Below are 17,952 nucleotides of genomic sequence, written 5' to 3'. Positions count from 1 at the left end.
TTCTGGTTATGGATAAATAATAATAAAAAATTACATACTGATAAAGTCTCAATTTTCCCCTCACTGTATTTGTTGTTTTTTAACCCAAGTAGTTGTTTTTTTAATCTTAAGTAGAGCATCAATAGTATAAAAGTATTCAGTGTTCAATAAAGTTTCATACAAAACCTACCCCATCCCCCAAGTTTCATATAATATCCCATGAGATTTCACTTCTACTTGCAAATGGAAAGCACACAGGTGAATAAGGTCCAACTGAAGGCCTGTCATCCTGCAGACCTTTGTCCGCACGCAGTCTCTTTAGTCCTCTGTTTATCCCCTCTACTGTCACTCAGTGTATGCTGTTTCTATTGCTAAGACACGGTCTCCCTGAGCACAACTCTCCCAGACAATCCTGACAACAGCATTTTCATAGAAAATCCACTGGGATATGCTTCAAAACACACAAGGCTTTTGAAGAGCGGGTGAAAGTGTGGTTTATGTAAAATATGAAAGACCTGTTACTGAAAGAAGCAGAACTTGAAACCCATAACTTGAAATCCACTATACTGATAGTGATCCATTTTGAAATCATTTAGACAATTCTGCTGTCAGAATTGTGAAGTAGACAGGGTTCAAATCATGTTTAAAAATGTATATACTGTTCATCACAGACAGGAGAAGCAACAGTTAGTTACCAGGGTCTTTGGTTTAATGATAGGCTAGGCCTACTAATCAATTTTGGGAGAACAAAAAACAACAACAGATATCTGGGGGAAATAAACTGACAAGTTGATTATGGAAATAAATTGCAGTTAAACGTTACAAGGGTTATATTGTGAGGCACAGCTGTGATTTTATCATCTTGCAGATGTGCGCACTATCGCACTCTACAATTCCATTCCCAACTCGATGTACAGTTACTTCACATCGATCTATTTCCAACGATTGCTTTGGTCTACTCAATACTGCTGGTGTGGTCGTGGAAATACGTGACAGACTGAACGTTGTTTAGCGGGGGACAAGAATGTGATGTTTACAGGTAAAATGTAATTTCAAATATTGTTCACAATGTCATGACAGATTAATATTTAACTATGGAATGTGTGTCAGATGTGAAAAAGCACGTCTTTGATAGATACAAAAGTAGATACAAAAGTTGAGTTTCGACATGTTCTCACTCACGTCGTCAAAGATTGTCAGAAAAAGTTTACACGTTATGATTAGCTAGTTAGCTTGATACCTAGCTAAAGTTACTTGTCTTAAAGGTACATCTAGCTGTAGTCAACCATCATTAAGGTGACATTTTAAAATGTAAAGTAAATATTCTTGGCATCTGTCTATCTAGCTAGCTAACTACACTCCTTGTGTTTTTGTATGTTGTTAAGTAATTTGGTTAGCATAAACTCTCTAGTAAAGTAGCTAGCAGCCTGTTATTAGCTAACGTTAGCTAGATTGACTAAGTTCAATAAGCAATGGCTTCTCTATCTATCTATCTAGCTTGTATATAGGCCTTGCCTTGGGTTAGTGTTTCAGACTAGCAGGGTGACATCTGTTGCTGGTGGTTGGGCATTGATGAGGTCCGTCAGTGAGTGAGTGAGTGAGTGAGTGAGTTAGCACGTTATCTTCTTGCTTGCACATTTTAATTAATAAAATACTAGATTGTGTCTCAAGAAGGTCTGCATTGAAGACACTCACACAAGGATGCGAGAGTATATTATTGTACTATAAAGTGCTTAGTTAACAACATGTACGTACCCATGTTTTATTTGTCTGACTCTGAACACCTTTTTTACGCTGCTGCTACTCTCTGTTATTATCTATGCATAGTCACTTTAATAACTACCTACATGTACACTACCGTTAAAAAGTTTGGGGTTACTTAGAAATGTCCTTGTTTTTTAAAAGAAATGCATTTTTTTTGTCCATTAAAATAACATCAAATTGATCAGAAATACAGTGTAGACATTGTTAATGTTGTAAATGACTATTGTAGCTGGAAACGGCTGATTTTTAATGGAATATCTACATAGGCGTACAGAGGCCCATTATCAGCAACCATCACTCCTGTGTTCCAATGGCACATTGTGTTAGCTAATCCAAGTTTATCATTTTAAAAGGCTAATTGGTCATGAGAAAACCCTTTTGCAATTATGTTAGCACAGCTGAAAACTGTTGTCCTGATTTAAAGAAGCAATAAAACTGGCCTTCTTTAGACTAGTTGAGTATCTGGAGCATCAGCATTTGTGGGTTTGATTACAGGCTCAAAATGGCCATAAACAAAGAAAAGTTTCTTCTGAAACTCATCAGTCTATTCATGTTCTGAGAATTTAAGGCTATTCCATGCGAGAAATTGCCAAGAAACTGAAGATCTCGTACAACGCGGTGTACTCCCTTCACAGACCAGCGCAAACTGGCTCTAACCAGAATAGAAAGAGGAGTGGGAGGCCCCGGTGCACAACTGAGCAAGAGGACAAGTACATTAGAGTGTCTAGTTTGAGAAACAGATGCCTCACAAGGCCTTAACTGGCATCTTTATTAAATAGTACCCGCAAAACACCAGTCTCAACGTCAACAGTGAAGAGGCGACTCCGGGATGCTGGCCTTCTATTTTTTTTTATTTAACTTTTATTTAACTAAGCAAGTCAGTTAAGAACAAATTCTTATTTACAATGACAGCCTAGGAACAGTGGGTTAACTGCCTTGTTCATGGTCAGAACGACAGATTTTTACCATGTCAGCTCGGGGATTCAATCTAGCAACCTTTCGGTTACTAGTCCCAACACTCTAACCACTAGGCTACCTGCCGCCCTCTAGGCATAGTTGCAAAGCAAAAGCCGTATCTCAGACTGGCCAATAAATATAAAAGTTTAAGATGGGCAAAATAACACACACTCTGAACATAGGAAGATTGGAAAAAAGTGTTATGGACAGACAAATCTAAGTTTGAGGTGTTCGGATCACAAAGAAGAACATTTGTGAGACGTAGAAAAAAATGGAAAGATGCTGGAGGAGTGCTTGACGCCATCTGTCAAGAATGGTGGAGGCAATGTGTTGATCTGGGGATGCTTTGGTGGTGGTAAAGTAGGATATTTGTACAGGGTATAAAGGGATCTTGAAGAAGGAAGGCTATCACTCCATTTTTCAACACCATGCCATACCCTGTGGACGGCGCTTAATTGGAGCCAATTTCCTCCTACAACAGGACAATGACCGCAAAGCACAGCTCCAAACTATGCAAGAACTATTTAGGGAAGAAGCAGTCAGCTTGTATTCTGTCTATAATGGAGTGGCCAGCACAGTCACCGGATCTCAACCCTATTGAGCTGTTGTGGGAGCAGCTTGACCGTATGTTATGTAAGAAGTGCCCATCAAGCCAATCCAATTTGTGGGTGGTGCTTCAGGAAGCATGGTGTGAAATCTCTTCAGATTACCTCAACAAATTGGTTAAAACTATAATGTTGATATCATGTATGGCCAAGCCTTGCATCCATAGCTCTGTCTATACATTTGAGAGTGATTCAATTTCTCCAGCCCCATCCCTCAGCTTTTTACCCAAACAGGGTTGGGGAGGCCGCTTTATTGTTTCTACTGCTGATTGTCGCTTTAAGACAAAAAGGAGCAGGGGCATGAACATTAGTCTATGGACTGAACATTAAGTCTATGGACTGAACATTAAGTCTATGGACTGAACATTTAGTCTATGGACTGAACATTATGGACTGAACATTAATTCTATGGACTGAACATTATGGACTGAACATTTAGTCTATGGACTGAACATTTAGTCTATGGACTGAACATTTAGTCTATGGACTGAACATTTAGTCTATGGACTGAACATTAAGTCTATGGACTGAACATTAAGTCTATGGACTGAACATTAAGTCTATGGACTGAACATTTAGTCTATGGACTGAACATTAAGTCTATGGACTAAACATTTAGTCTATGGACTGAACATTTAGTCTATGGACTGAACATTAAGTCTATGGACTGAACATTAAGTCTATGGACTGAACATTGAGTCTATGGACTGAACATTTAGTCTATGGACTGAACATTAAGTCTATGGACTGAACATTAAGTCTATGGACTGAACATTTAGTCTATGGACTGAACATTAAGTCTATGGACTGAACATTAAGTCTATGGACTGAACATTTAGTCTATGGACTGAACATTAAGTCTATGGACTGAACATTAAGTCTATGGACTGAACATTTAGTCTATGGACTGAACATTTAGTCTATGGACTGAACATTAAGTCTATGGACTGAACATTTAGTCTATGGACTGAACATTTAGTCTATGGACTGAACATTAAGTCTATGGACTAAACATTTAGTCGATGGACTGAACATTTAGTCGATGGACTGAACATTTAGTCTATGGACTGAACATTAAGTCTATGGACTGAACATTAAGTCTATGGACTGAACATTAAGTCTATGGACTGAACATTAAGTCTATGGACTGAACATTTAGTCTATGGACTGAACATTAAGTCTATGGACTGAACATTAAGTCTATGGACTGAACATTAAGTCTATGGACTGAACATTAAGTCTATGGACTGAACATTTAGTCTATGGACTGAACATTGAGTCTATGGACTGAACATTGAGTCTATGGACTGAACATTGAGTCTATGGACTGAACATTGAGTCTATGGACTGAACATTGAGTCTATGGACTGAACATTAAGTCTATGGACTGAACATTAAGTCTATGGACTGAACATTAAGTCTATGGACTGAACATTAAGTCTATGGACTGAACATTTAGTCTATGGACTGAACATTACGTCTATGGACTGAACATTAATATAGTGTTTTAGTAATTGCTTTGTCTAATTGCATAAAAAATTGAGTTGTAGTTTTCATTACTACATGAGGATAACTGTCTATATTAATCTTGTGCAAAAACCGCGCAACTCCATTACTATGCAATTAAAATGCAATTTGGCTTCTACTACTAAAATGTGTCAAAAAAACGACTTGCTACCAATATACAAAGTTACTACACAGGTATAAGAACTTATGTATAAAGTGTTATCCAATTTTCTGTAGAGGTTGATATGTCCTGTTTTTAATGTGTGTGGCTTGGATAATTGTTTATATTATTGACAAATAACAAAACGAAGTTTCTCCTTAGAATACTATTTTTCTTGTTAATCAAATGAAGGATGGAATTGGTGTCTCTGAATGGTTGCTATACAGCTCAGCCGATTTGAAATCTAAATATCTATATCTGTGGTAGAATAATATACAGTGTCTATTGACCATCTGCCTGATTGATTGTTTTGGACATTTTGAGTAAAATAGACTACTTGTTATGTTGTCTTTAATGGAAACCATGGCTTCTACTGACTTACAATTTTATCACATTTATTTAACTAGGTATGTTGGCCTTTTCACCAACATTGAACACGTATGCAGTTGAACAAAAATGTTTATTAACCGTTATCTTCATTATGTGCATTTATCCATTATATTCATCAGGACGGTTTAGTCAATATAGTATTTTCTGCAAAAGCTTCACAATTCCTCAACCCACACCAGTTGTCACTGTTAGGAAATGCATTGAATAGCCAATCCAACAGAGATTTGCCACAATGGACGCCTCCATTTCAAATTAGACTGAGCTTTCGTGAGGATTCATTATAATGTTAATCGCTCTACTGCCCTCTATCTCTCTCTCTCTCTCTCTCTCTCTCTCTCTCTGTCGTGAATCTGCTATCATATTAGGATTTGACCATTTAATTAAAAGAAAAAGTTGACACTGACATTTATGAAGAACCCATTTGAGCGTGATGTGAAAAACAATTCTAGGCTATAAACCGTTAATAATTTCCACCTCTTCCAAAACCATCTAGCCTGTATTATTGCCTAATGCCTACGGTACAGATCTTGTTATAGGGTATATCTAGGAAGTCAAGGCAGGGATCTGGTGGCTCTAGCTCCATGGTTGCTCTGACAATTAAAAAGGCTTGACTGTGTGAGCGCATGGAAACGGTTACCATAGTTTCCTCTGTAGCCAGTCTTTGAGCGATGATGTCAGTGGGCATGCTGAGGTAATTCTGAGCATCCCCCTCCCAGTCTCTCTCCTCCTTTGACTCTCACCCCCTCCGTCTCAATCTCTCTTGCTCTGACTCGCTCTCCCACTGGTGAATCACACTAGGCAATTGAAAATCAGAACTCTCTGTGTTTCTGTCTCTCTCTCTCTATCTCTCAGGCCTTTGTAACCATCCTATAGCGGCTCCTCAAGCCAAAGTGACAACCAGGTAAGCAGCTTAGCACTATAACTGGAGCAAGGATACATCCCTGAGGGTTAGCGGCGCGCTGGGAGAACTCCAAATGCTTCTCGACACAGTAAGACTTCTTTGAAAGCTTTTTGTCATAGAGCCATACTCTTTGTTGCTGTTTTGAGCTACTGGAATGTGACATTGAACCAGGGGGGGGGGGGGGGGGGGGGGAGGCCTACTTCTAGTCCAACCAGACAGGCAAACTTAGTAGAAAAAATGCATGTTGTGTTTCATATTGTTAGGTTAGCCTAAATGTGACTGAAATAGGCTAGGGACCGGGGAGTTTCAGTTACTCGGGCAGCAGGTGCATTGATTGTGCTGGTTTATTTACGCTGGTTTGTGGAGCAGAACTAGTAAGTCCATTCAACGTAGTGGCCCGGGCAGACTCAATGGAGTGGCTGATTGATGTTTGCAGTTTCCAGGGGTCTATGAGTGAGATCGAGAAAGGGGGGGGGGGGGAGCGAGAGAGAGTGGATCAATAGGAAATTATGTTGCGATTCCCTCCCTGAATGGCTCTGTGGGTTTTTCCATTGTCCTGATGTGACGGTGAATTGATGAGGAAAAGGTTTTTTAATTAGAAGCATGCTTTTGGAAATAGCCTATTCATTTGAAAGTGTGAGGAAAATGATGATCAGCTATAAATTCATTCCTTTTTCATAATAGTTTTGCCGGTGGAAAACCCCTTTTATACTAGGTTACTGGCGACAGAGCTTACAAAGAATAGGCGACTGTAGACCTAATTCATTTATTTTAGACTATGCTACTTTATAACATAGATCCTAGGTCCACCATAGAATAGGATTTGTTTAGGCTAGTTAATGTGAAGGAAAAAAACCCTGAGTTAATCTATACTTTTCCTGTTTCGCCATCGGTAAATGACTGTTTATAGCAAGTCATGCCTGGCTATGACTCATGGATGCTCTGCACTCCATTTCATATTGAGGAGATATTATGAGAGATTGCTTGGTTGTTGCCTTGTTTACTTAGGCCTACTGCAATAACAAAGACAGCCTGCTGTTGGCAAAATGTTGCCTAATCAAAATGATCCTGCTATTGTTTACTTGGTATCCAGGTTATTCTCAAGATGCGATGATGTGTCCAAAGACCAAACAGGTTTTGTTGAAAAATGTACTTATGGCTGAATGCACAAATTATTATTAATGAAATGATACCAATGAATGAGATTTCATCTAACAGTTTTTGTATTTAAGCTACTGACTAACACTTTACACGTCAGCCGATTCTGTCTCACATCGAATTTACAGACTTGTTAGCCATATTTTTTAGGATAGACCTAAATATTCTGCATTTCTATACTCCAATATTCTTTAGCATTCCCATTTTTGTTCCGGTCTTTCTACTCAGCCATGTCCTCAGTCAGACTTTCACACCTTTCTCCAAAGCCATCTGTGGCCGCTGTGTATTTCAGTCTGCCGGCCCAGACTGCAAAGGAGGAAGAGCAGAGCCGTCGTTCATTCCAACACCTTGACAAATGTGTAGTGAATAGTATTTTTTGAGGTTGGTTTGGTTTCGGCTTGTTTTTTTTATAGAAAAATAGTCACGGTTTTATTATATATATTTTTTTACAATAATACATAATGGAATTGACTGCTATAACAACACTAGAACTGTGACAATTATGGAATTTGGGGTTATGATTAATTGACATGCAAATAGCCACGTTTATTGTCATAACTTTAGGAAATGAAGCTTCCGTGCCGTTCTGCTTGTAAAACTGATTTTTTAAAATTATCTTCTTGAATATAAAGTTGAATCTCCCTTTTTCCTAAAATAAATCTATTAAAACAATATGACACATTTTCTTTTTAGTTCACGGTTATTGTCCATTATTGTTGGCTACTCTATTATTATACGATAATTGTGCCAACCTTAAACAACACACAATAAAACTATTAATAAAAACCCCATTGTGCTAGCTGTGTGCCTGTTAGGCCTATTGCTTATCACTTACTAACCATCATTTATCCACATTACTTTACGAAAATATTTCAGTTGTTGTGTATATTACTTTTTATATATTTAATGACTTTCTTTTTATTTCATTCATCATCTCATCATCTGTTTAGGCAGTAGCAGCCAGCCATTTATCTCTGTGCTCTCCAATCAGTCATCCTAATAGGCTAGTAGCTGGCTATAGAGCACCCAACTATGCTGTCTGACAAAATCACTATTTTAGTAGTTCTTCAAAGTAATTAAGGCATACTTTCATGAATGCTGAATACTGACTATCAATCTGTTAGATCATGTATTGACGGGTAGAGATGCCTGGCGAAGCAACAACGGCTCTCAATCCCTCTTGATTGCGCGTTCTGTCCCTCTCCAGCGGGCTTGACGCATTGTATCAGAGCTACTCTGGTGTTCCTGTGGAATATGGCCAGTGCCATATTCATTTGACCAAGTTTTTCACCCTAGGCTGGTGCACAGGCTTAGACCGTAGTCTTTCAGGTTGTTATGTAGTCAGGTTGTTGTCAGGCTAGGACCGTATTGAGGTCGTTATCAGGCTAGGACCGTAGTCAGGTCCTTATCAGGCTAGGACCATAATCTTTGAGGTTATCAGGCTAGGACCGTAGTTTTTGAGGTTATTAGGCTAGGACCGTAGTCTTTCAGGTTGTTATCAGGCTAGGACCGTGGTTTTTCTGGTTGTTATTAGGCTAGGACCGTAGTCTTTCAGGCTGTTATCAGGCTAGGACCGTGGTCTTTCAGGTTGTTATCAGGCTAGGACCGTGGTCTTTCAGGTTGTTATCAGGCTAGGACCGTGGTCTTTCAGGTTAGGCCCGTAGTCTTTCAGGCTGTTATCAGGCTAGGAACGTAGTCTTTCAGGCTGTTATCAGGCTAGGACCGTGGTCTTTCAGGTTGTTATCAGGCTAGGACCGTGGTCTTTCAGGTTGTTATCAGGCTAGGACCGTGGTCTTTCAGGTTGTTATCAGGCTAGGACCGTGGTCTTTCAGGTTGTTATCAGGCTAGGACCGTGGTCTTTCAGGTTAGGCCCGTAGTCTTTCAGGCTGTTATCAGGCTAGGAACGTAGTCTTTCAGGCTGTTATCAGGCTAGGACTGTGGTCTTTCAGGTTGTTATCAGGCTAGGACCGTGGTCTTTCAGGTTGTTATCAGGCTAGGACCGTAGTCTTTCAGGTTGTTATCAGGCTAGGACCGTGGTCTTTCAGGTTGTTATCAGGCTAGGACCGTAGTCTTTCAGGTTGTTATCAGGCTAGGACCGTGGTCTTTCGGGTTGTTATCAGGCTAGGACCGTGGTCTTTCAGGTTGTTATCAGGCTAGGACCGTGGTCTTTCAGGTTAGGCCCGTAGTCTTTCAGGCTAGGACCGTAGTTTGAGGTTATCAGGCTAGGACCGTAGTCTTTCAGGTTGTTATCAGGCTAGGACCGTGGTCTTTCAGGTTAGGCCCGTAGTCTTTCAGGCTGTTATCAGGCTAGGAACGTAGTCTTTCAGGCTAGGACCGTAATCTTCCAGGCTGTTATCAGGCTAGGACCGTAGTCTTCCAGGCTATTATCAGGCTAGGACTGTAGTCTTTCAGGCTGTTATCAGGCTAGGGTCGTAGCAGTTCAGGCTAGGACCGTAGTCTTTCAGGCTAGGACTGTAGTCTTCCAGGCTATTATCAGGCTAGGACCGTAGTCTTCCAGGCTATTATCAGGCTAGGACTGTAGTCTTTCAGGCTGTTATCAGGCTAGGACCGTAGTAGTCTTTCAGGCTAGGACCGGTGTCTTCCAGGCTATTATCAGGCTAGGACTGTAGTCTTTCAGGTTATCAGGCTAGGACCGTAGTCTTTCAGGTTATCAGGCTAGGACCGTAGTCTTTCAGGTTATCAGGCTAGGACTGTAGTCTTTCAGGTTATCAGGCTAGGACCGTAGTCTTTCAGGTTGTTATCAGGCTAGGACGTGGTCATTCAGGTTGTTATCATGCTAGGACCGTAGTCTTTCAGGCTATTCTTTGGGGAGAACACTGGGTTAATACAAGATTGTTTATGGTTTGGTTTTGCTGCGGTTTAAGTCGCCCAATGCTTTGTGTGAAGAGGTTGATCAGAATTTGGAAGTACGGTATGATTTTCACAATTGCGTTTTGAGGGACAATAGCTTGCAGTTCAATACAATCAACTCACCTAAAAATGCAGTTACTCAAAACCATATAATTTAAGTTGGTTGTATGTGAATAGTCTCCAGTGCCTTCAGAAAGTATTCATACCCCTTGACTTATTCCACATTTTGTTGTGTTAGTCTGAATAAAAAATGGATTAAATATATTTTTTTCTCACCCATCTACAAACAATACCCCATAATGACAAAGTGAAAACATGTTAAAAATAAATGTATTGAAAATTAAATGAAGAAATATCTGATTTACATAAGTATTCACACCCCTGAGTCAATACATGTTAGAATCACCTTTGGCAGCGATTACAGCTGTGAGTCTTTCTGGGTAAGTCTCTAAGAGCTTTGTACCACTTTTCTTGCACACCTGGATTTGCACATTATTCTTTAAAAAAATGTTCAAGCTCTGTCAAGTTGGTCGTTGATCATTGCTAGACAGCCATTTTCAAGTCTTGCCATAGATTTCCAAGACGATTTCAGTCAAAACTGTAACTAGGCCACTCAGGAAAATTCCATGTCTTGGTAAGAAACTCCAGTGTCTTTTGGAAAGCAGACTGAGCCAGGTTTTCCTGTAGGATTTTGCCTGTGCTTAGATCTATTCTGTTTATTTTTATCCCCAAAACTCCCCAGCCCTTGCCGATGACAAGCATATCCATCACATGATGGAGGCACCACCATGCTTGAAAATGTGAAAAGTGGTACTCAGTGATGCTTTGTATTCAGGACATAAAGTTAATTTCTTTGACACTCTTTTAGCAGTTTTACTTTAGTGCCTTATTGCAAACAGGGTATATGTTTCGGAATATTTGTATTCTGTACAGGCTTTCTTCTTTTCACTCTGTCATTTAGGTTAGTATTGTGGAGTAACTACAATGTTGTTGATCCATCCTCCGTTTTCTCCCATCACAGCCATTCAAATCTAACAGTTTTAAAGTCCCCTTTGGCCTCATGGTGAAATCCCTGAGCGGTTTCCTTCCTTTCTGGTAACTGAGTTAGGAAGGACACCTGTATCTTTGTAGTGCCTGGGTGTAGTGATACACCATTCAAAGTGTAATTAATAACTTCACCATACTCAAAGGGATATTCAATGTCTCCTTTTTTTAATTACCCATCTACCAATAGGTACCTTTCCATGCGAGGCATTGGAAAACCTCCCTGGTCTTTGTGGTTGAATCTGTGTTTGAATTTCAAGGTTCAACTGAGGGACCTTACAATTATCTGTATGTGTGGGGTACAGAGATGAGGTAGTCATTCTAAAATCATGTTAAACACTATTATTGCACATAGAGTTAGTCCATACAACTTATGTGATTTGTTAAGCACATTTTTTTTTAAGCTTGCCATATCAAAGGGGTTGAATACTTGACTCAAGACAGTTTAATTAAAAGGTAAACAATTCTAAAAACATAATTCAACTTTGACATTATGGGGTATAGTGTGTAGGCCAGTGACAAAACATCTACATTTAATCCATTTTAAATTCAAGCTGTAACACAACAAAATGTGGAAAATGTCAAGGGGTGTGAATACTTTCTGAAGGCTCTGTATATTCCATTGTAAATAATGAGACCAATACAGAAATGCTAAAGTTGACTGCTGTGTCCATTCAACTCAGTCAATACTATTGATAAAGAACTCCAGTAAATTACATTCACTTCTTCTTGATATCTCATATGAATGATGTACATAATTCTTTATGTAATAATGTTCAATGAAGTATTGAGCGACGATATAGAACTATACACAGGAAGTGTTACGATGATCATATTGACGTTCATCCTATGTAGCAACATTTGAAATTATGGTTTTTACATTGGATAAAAGTAGAGACTCAGAGCTAGAAAATGGTATATCATACACTGCAGCTGAAGAACAATGGGAAAGTAATTATGCTTTGTAAGTTAATGAACTTGTAACCCCACTTTTGAGAAAATGCCCATCGAATGTTTTGGTACACCTACTGGAGAGCTCTCCTTTGTCTACACCCGTTCAGCATAGTTCACACCCTCTTAAGCCTTATACCCTGACTACACCGCTTGCGTCGCAAAATAAATGTAGGAATCTATGTTATTCAATTATGTTATTCGCTTCAACGAGCCCCTGCGTTGCCAAGGGCTAAAATAGACGTCATTCCTATTTCTGACGCAGATCGCGCTGCAAGTCCTGCATCTCTTATCTCCTCATTGGTTTATAGAAGCAGGTACCCACGTGCCATCTCCTCATTGGTTATACCCACGTGTGTGATTGAAAGATGAACTGTTGCCGGTTGTCGTGATAATACTATGAAAGTTTAGATGCCAATCACCATATAAGTTAAATGATGAAAAGGCCTGGAAGGAGGAGAGATGACTAGAAACTATTCGGTTGACCGTTTTTATGTGTGGATTAATTGTCATAGAGGACCTTGTTCATTTCAGGTAAAATAACAACCTAATGTTTATATCCCAGGACAAATTAGCTAGCAACAGCAAGCTAGCTAGCTAAATTGCCATAAATGTTTAATGCTTTTCGACCTGTCCCCAAATTAATCTCATTGGCTCAGAGTTTGTTTTGATATTTTAACCTGCGTGTCCTGATCGCGTTTGGTGTAGGGGGACAAAATAAATGTATGCACGATGGCGCACGCGCACAGCCGGTTTGGGTTCCGTGTTAGCCCCACCCATTTCTTTAAGGATTCACATGTGAGGCCATGTGCTAAACAGAGTGAGTAGTGTAGTAAACAACCAAAGATTTAAAGACTAAAAGTAGTAGCCTACAAAAAGGAAAACCTCCAGGTAAAAAAACACTATCTAGTCCTTGGCTTATATCCTTATCTGACTTTGGTGCAGGTCATGTTGTTCTCCACATCACTCTGGTAAACACACACTATGTCAAATATAATCTACGTTTATTTGTCACATGCACAGGATACAGAAGGTGTAAACGACACAGTGAAATGGTTACTTGCATAGTAGCAATATCAAAAACAGAAAGTGTCCAGATAAAAATATTTTACAAATATTTTATAATTATTAGATAACGCTTACCTAGACCCACTTGTCTAAATTGATAGGTCATGTGAAAGAAATGCTATTGTCTAGACATGTACACATGCTCAGTAAATAGAATAGGTGGCCGTAATCACCCACAGACACACCTGGCTAACTTGATTGGTCATGTAATGATCTGGTGAAGTGAAGACTTTTGTTTCGACGTGGCTCGCTAAACAATGAACCGGCATAATCCCAACTCATACTACTACCAATACAAACTGAGTGACATAGCTGTCGTATGAATCTGCAGGTAGCTAAAACTAACAAACCAGGTTCAATGTTAGCTAGCTAGCTAGCTAGCTAACATTAGGCTATAACTAGCAATGCAAATATATTTCTGTTTCAAATAATATTACTACATAGATCATACACCTAACGTTATCTAAGCATGCTAATGTTCGCTAGCTAGCTATAACAGTCTCCACCCTTCTGGGAAGACTTTCCACTAGATGTTGGAACATTGCTGCGGGCACTTGCTTCCATTCAGCCACGAGCATTAGTGAGATCGGGCACTGATGTTGGTTGATTAAGCCTTGCACAACTGAGCAAGAGGACAAGTACATTAGAGTGTCTAGTTTGAGTCCTCAACTGGCAGCTTCATTAAATAGTACCTGCAAAACACCAGTCTCAACATCAACAGTGAAGAGGCGACTCTGGGATACTGGCCTTCTAGGCAGAGTTGCAAAGAAAAAGCCCTATCTCAGACTGGCCAATAAAAAGAAAAGATTAAGATGGGCAAAATAACATAGACACTGGACAGAGGAACTCTGCCTAGAAGGCCAGCATCCCGGAGTCGCCTCCTCACGGTTCACATTGAGACTTGTGTTTTGTGGGTATTATTTAATGAAGCTGCCAGTTGAGGACTTGTGAGGCGTCTGTTTCTTAAACTAGACACACTAATGTACTTGTCCTCTTGCTCAGTTGTGCATCGGGGCCTCCCACTCTTTCTATTCTAGTTAGAGCCAGTTTGTGCTGTACTGTGAAGGGAGTAGTACACAGCGTGGTACGAGATCTTCAGTTTCTTGGCAATTTCTCGCATGGAATAGCCTTCATTTCCTAGAACAAGAATAGACTGACGAGTTTCAGAAGAAAGTTCTTTGTTTATGGACATTTTGAGCCTGTAATCGAACCCACAAATACTGATGCTCCAGATACTCAACTTGTCTAAAGAAGGACAGTTTGTTTCTTTAATCAGAACAACAGTTTTCAGATGTGCTAACATAATTGCAAAAGGGTTTTCGAATGATCAATTAGCCTTTTAAAATGGTAAACTTGGATTAGCAAACACAACGTGCCATTGGAACACAGGAGTGATGGTTGCTGATAATGGGCCTATGTAGATATTCCATTAAAAATCTGCCGTTTCCATCTACAATAGTCATTTACAACATTAACAATGTCTACACCATATTTCTGATAATTTGTATGTTATTTTAACGGACAAAATTTTAGCTTTTCTTTCAAAAACAAGGACATATCTAAGTGACCCCAAACTTTTGAACGGTAGTGTATATAGTTTAGTAAGATATATTATAGTAAGATATGGTATAATAAGATATAGTAACACATGTAAACACGTGTGTGAACAAGTGTTCGTCCCATGTTTCATGAGCTGAAAAAAATATCCCAGAAATGTTCTCACAAAAAGCTTATTTGTTTACATCCCTGTTAGTGAGCATTTATCCTTAGCCAAGATAATCCATCCACCTGACAGGTGTGGCCTATCAAGAAGATGATTAAACAGCATGATTACACAGATGCACCTTGTGCTGGGGCAATAAAAGACCACTCTAAAACGTGCAGTTTTGTCACAATGCCACAGGTGCTACACAAAGTTTTGTGGGAGTGTGCAATTGGCATGCTGTCTGCAGGAATGTTCACCGGAGTTGTTGCCAGAGAATTTAATGTTAATTTCTCAACCATAAGCCGCCTCCAACAGTGTTTTAGAGAATTTGGTAGTACATCCAACCGGCCTCACAAATGCAGACCACATGTAACCACACCAGCCCAGGTTCTTGATCTGACTACAGTTCGGTGTCATAACTGACTTCGATGGCCACTGGCACACGGAGAAGTGTGCTCTTCACAGATGAATCCCGCTTTCATCTGTACCGGGCAGATGGCAGACAGCTTGTATGGCGTCGTGTGGGCGAGCAGTTTGCTGATGTCAACGTTGTGAACAGAGTGCCACATGGTGGCGGTGGGGTTATGATATGGGCAGGCATAAGCTACTGGCAATGAACACAGTTGCATTTTATTGATGGCGATTTGAATGCACAGAGATACCGGGACGAGATCATGAGGCCTATTGTCGTGCCATTCATCTGCCGACGTCACCTCATGTTTCAGCATGATAATGCACGGCCCCAAGGATCTGTACACAGTTCCTGGAAGCTGAAAACGTCCCAGTTCTTCCATGGACTGCATACTCACCAGACATTATAGCATAGTAAGACGTAGTGTCATATAGTAAGATGTAGTATAGGAAGTTGTAGTATCGTAAGATGTAGCATAGTATAGTAAGCTATAGTTTAAACTGTACTGGGCAGATGGCAGACAGCTTGAATGGCGTCGTATGGGCGATCAGTTTGCTGATGTCACCTCATGTTGCAGCATGATAATGCACAACCCCATGTCGCAAGGATCTGAAAGCTGAAATTGTTCCAGTTCTTCCATGGACTTCATACTTACCAGACGTGTGACCCACTGAGCATGTTTGCAATGCTCTGGATCGACGTGTATGACACCGTGTTCCAGTTCCCACCAATATCGAGCAACTTCGCACAGCCATTGAAGGAGAGTGGGAAAACATTCCACAGGCCACAATACTGACTGGTTTTCTGATCCCACACCCCTACATTTTTTTAAAGGTATCTGTGACCAACATATGCATATCTGTATTCCCAGTCATGTAAAATCCATAGATTAGGGCCTAATAGATGTATTTCAATTGACTGATTTCAGTCAATTGACCGCTGCTCGTCTAAGGCACTGCATCTCAGTGCAATAGGTGCCATTACAGTTCCTGGTTCGAATCCAGGCTGTATCACATTCGGCCGTGATTGGGAGTCCCATAGGGCGGTGCACAATTGGCCCAGCGTCGTCCGGGTTTGGCCGGGGTAGGCCGTCATTGTAAATAAGAATTTGTTCTTAACTGACTTGCCTAGTTCATTTTTTTTATATGAACTGTAATTCATAAAATCTTAGTAATTGTTGCATTTATATTTGTGTTCAGTGTAGTATAGTAAGATACAGTATAGTAATGAGGTATAGACAGGTATAGTTAGGTATAGTGAAGACAGGTATAGTGTAGTAAGGTATAGTATATTAGAATATAGTATAGAATATAGTATAATATAGTAAGGTTTTGTGTAATATAGTAAGTCTCAGACTTTATTGTGTGTTATCCTCATTGATTTTATTAATGTGCATGTATGTCTTTTAAGTTTTATGTGTGCTTGTTTTTAAAATGGTTCGAATTAATGAACTTAAACTAAACTAAAATATAGTAAGGTATGGTATAGTATAGAGAGGTATAGTACAGTATAGTAAGGTATAGTATATTAAGATGTAGTATATTAAGATGTAGTATAGTAAGGTTTAGTAAAATATAGCAAGGTATAGTATAATAAGGTGAAATATATTAAGATGTAGTATATTAAGATATAGTATAATATGGTAAGGTTTAGTATGATATTGTACGGTACAGTATAGACAGGTATAGTGTAGCAAGGTATAATATAGTATGGTATAGTATATTAAGATGTATTATATTAAGGTTTAGTATAGTATAATGAGGTATATTAAGGTATAGTATAGACAGGTATAGTATATTAAGATATAGTATAATATTAGTAAGGTTTAGTATAATATAGTATAATAAGGTGTAGTATATTAAGATGTACTATTTTAAGGTATAGTATAATATAGTAAGGTATAGCAAGGTATATTAAGGTATAGTATATTAAGATATAGTGTAATATATTAAGGTTTAGTATAATATAGCAAGGTTGAGTATAATAAGGTATAGTATAGACAGGTTTAGTATAGTATAGACGGGTATGGTAAGGTATAGCAAGGTATAATATAGTAAGGTATAGTATGACGAGGTATAGTAAGGTATAGTGTATATATAGTATATTAAGTTATAGTAAGATTTAGTATAATATAGTAAGGTATAGTATAATGAGGTATAGTACGGTATAGTATAGACAGGTATAGTATATTACGATATAGTATAATATAGTAAGGTATAGTATAATGAGGTATAGTACGGTATAGTATAGACAGGTATAGTATATTACGATATAGTATAATATAGTAAGGTATAGTATAATGAGGTATATTAAGGTACAGTAAGGTCTAGTATGGTATAGTACGGTCTAGTGTATTACGGTCTAGTTAGGTATAATATAGTAACGTGTAGTATAATATAATAAGGTATAGTATAATGAGGTATGGTAAGGTATAGTATAGACACTTATAGTATATTAAGATATAGTATAATATTGTAAGGT

The 17,952-nt window shown here is 39.0% G+C and overlaps 1 protein-coding gene across 4 annotated transcripts in view; it reads left to right on the top strand.

The window, feature by feature from the left end:
• The first annotated feature begins 925 nt into the window (after window positions 1–925).
• Window positions 926–17,952, top strand: part of pam (peptidylglycine alpha-amidating monooxygenase) — a 140,875-nt gene continuing 123,848 nt past the window's right edge. For 3 of the 4 annotated variants that reach the window (XM_038970034.1, XM_038970033.1, XM_038970031.1), the window contains exons 1-2: window positions 926–1,018; window positions 6,214–6,350. The gene's annotated coding sequence lies outside the window, so the exon portion shown is untranslated. The remainder of the gene's footprint in view (window positions 1,019–6,213; window positions 6,351–17,952) is intronic. The other variant, XM_038970032.1, reaches the window with a different exon arrangement.

Source organism: Salvelinus namaycush, chromosome 31 (assembly GCF_016432855.1).
Source record: "Salvelinus namaycush isolate Seneca chromosome 31, SaNama_1.0, whole genome shotgun sequence".
In the NCBI taxonomy this organism is placed as follows: Eukaryota; Metazoa; Chordata; class Actinopteri; order Salmoniformes; family Salmonidae; genus Salvelinus; species Salvelinus namaycush.
Note: the sequence above shows the minus strand (reverse complement) of the source record. Positions and strands in the feature narration are given on the sequence as shown.